Here is a 2,458-nt window from a genome sequence, read left to right on the forward strand (position 1 = left end):
CTAATGTTAAAATCACTGATGCCTGCCGATAGGGCGATGCTGTAATCCCCACCACCCTTGCCTTGCTCTAACATCTCAATGTTTTCCCCTGACGCTAGCTCCTCTAGCAGCTAAGACGATAATGTTATTAGGATTTAGCGCTTCCTTCGATCCTCGCAAGTTGTAAACTAACACTATGCCGGCCCGCGGGCTTGAGCTGCATCGCGCTGCGCCCAGGGTCAGCATGCTGTGTGGCATTAGGTCTAGGCTAGATGCAACGTGACACTGGCTGTCACGTAGGGCCGTAGGTAGAGAGAGAGGAGCGGGGGTGGAGCACATCCCTGTCATTTCCCGGCTAAGGTGAGATGTGGTGCTGACGAGGGTCAGATGATGGATTGGCCCAAGGCGAGACGCAGACACAGACACACACAAACACACACGAGCAAAACCACATACACACAGACACACAAAAGCCCCACGTATTTGTGTCTTGAAATAGACTGTACTGACAAGAGACTGCTGGAAGGGCACATCTGTCAGGCCCCGTTAGAATCAGAGGAGACAGGGAATAGAGGAACAGAACCAGCAACATTAATGCATGTTGTACTGTCTACATACTACTGTACCTGAGTGACTGTATGGCTCTGTGCTCCTGTTGTCGTCCAAACTTAAGTGTGAAGTATTGCGTCAAGTAATAGGAGTGCAGGAAGAGGATGACCCTGTGGTACGGCTACATCTCTCTGTCTCTCTCTCACTGAGGCTCTCTCTCTCTCTCTTCTGCTCTCTCTCTCTCTCTCTCTCTCTCTCTCTCTCTCTCTCTCTCTCTCTCTCTCTCTCCCGCTCTCTTTGCCAACTCCCCGCCCCCACATCAAACTCTGGTAGTGTCAGGTCAATCCATGTCTCCACCAACGCCCTCCCCCGCCCTCCTGCGCATCCACCGTGGGATTGTGTACAACCCCAGGGGCCAATCATATCGGAGGCAGTTTAACACAACAGGAAGAGCCGAGAGGCTGTTTAAAACAACTAAATGTACATTTAGATCAACGTACAGAGACCTGTATGGTAGCTGCTTCTATCTGCCCTTCGTCTTGGTTTTCTTTTTTTGTGCTTCCAACAGAGAGGAGAGAGAGAGAGAGAGAGAGAGAGAGAGAGAGAGAGAGAGAGAGAGAGAGAGAGAGAGAGAGAGAGAGAGAGAGAGAGAGAGAGAGAGAGAGAGAGAGAGAGAGAGGGGGGGAAGGAGGTATGGGGGGGAGCTGGAGGTGTTTTGGGTGTTGAATGAATGGGAATGACGGGCTAACCAGGCAGCCCAGCGAGGCTAAACAGGGAGAGGAGGTTGAACTACAGCCCGGGGCTAGCTCACGATACCGTCTGTCTTATAACTGAAAGCCATGAAATACATTATCTATTTAATATCTTGTATCTTTATTTATTAATAAATTAGATCTACGATTCCACCCTTTTCTACTTTGTTGGGTTGAATTAATTCAGGACATGCGGATATAAGCAACACACACTGACATATCATGTATAATATCACTATATCACAAATATAGAAACTGTGCACCTCATCGGAAATGAACAAAATATTTTTCTAGGTTGAAAATGTTAGCTTTAACACTGCACTTGACACAGGAAAATAACAAAATGAAATGACAGAAAGTTAATCATATATATTTGTTATTGTATGGTTTGATAAGCAGAATAACATAATACTATTGACTGAATGGCTGACTGACTGACTGGACTGGGAGCAGAAAGACAGGCCGCACAGCGAGCTGCATGGAGCACATTGAAGGTCATCCTTCCGGTCAGAGATTAACACTGTGCCCTTTCATTGAGAAGCGCTCTATTCTCTCAGACTCTAGTGTGAACATGATGTTGCAACGAGGCGCGATGGGGGTGTAGAGGTTTTTTTTTTTCTAGCGCAGTGACGTGTTACGACATGTTGTCCATGCTTGTGTTTAACACTCACTTTGTTTTTCTGTTCTTCCAAGGAGATAGTGTACACCCTCTCTGAGGCCATGGAAGGCAGGGTGGAGGAGAGAGAGAGAGAGAGAGAGCGAGAGAGAGAGAGAGAGAGAGAGAGAGAGAGAGAGAGAGAGAGAGAGAGAGAGAGAGAGAGAGAGAGAGAGAGAGAGAGAGAGAGAGAGAGAGAGACAGAGAGAGAGACAGAGAGAGAGGCGTATAGGAACGGACCCTTCATATTAAAGGGTCCCATCATTATGGTGAAACTCTGCTTTGGAAACAGGGTAGGATACCAGGTATCATAAAGTAAATAAGTGCTCATCAGGATATCTTATTCCCTTCTTTTAGATTCGAAGGACAATGTTGTTATTGTTTGTTTTCTCTTTTTATTTGTGAAAAATATAGTTAAAAAAATATGACATTACAAGCTGGCGTCATTTCCATCTCCACCATTGTGCTTTTATGGAGAAAGAGAGGGAGGCTGGGAAGGGGGGAGGATGTGTGTGTGTCGTGG

General features: G+C 46.6%; 1 protein-coding gene across 1 annotated transcript in view; it reads left to right on the forward strand.

The window, feature by feature from the left end:
- The window catches only part of znf385a (zinc finger protein 385A), a 59,514-nt gene extending 57,923 nt beyond the window's left edge, over positions 1–1,591 (forward strand). The window contains 1 exon segment of the mRNA XM_030360320.1: positions 1–1,591. This exon segment is cut by the window's left edge and continues 859 nt beyond it. The gene's annotated coding sequence lies outside the window, so the exon portion shown is untranslated.
- The last annotated feature ends 867 nt before the right edge of the window (positions 1,592–2,458 follow it).

The sequence above is a fragment of the Gadus morhua genome, chromosome 1 (assembly GCF_902167405.1).
Source record: "Gadus morhua chromosome 1, gadMor3.0, whole genome shotgun sequence".
In the NCBI taxonomy this organism is placed as follows: Eukaryota; Metazoa; Chordata; class Actinopteri; order Gadiformes; family Gadidae; genus Gadus; species Gadus morhua.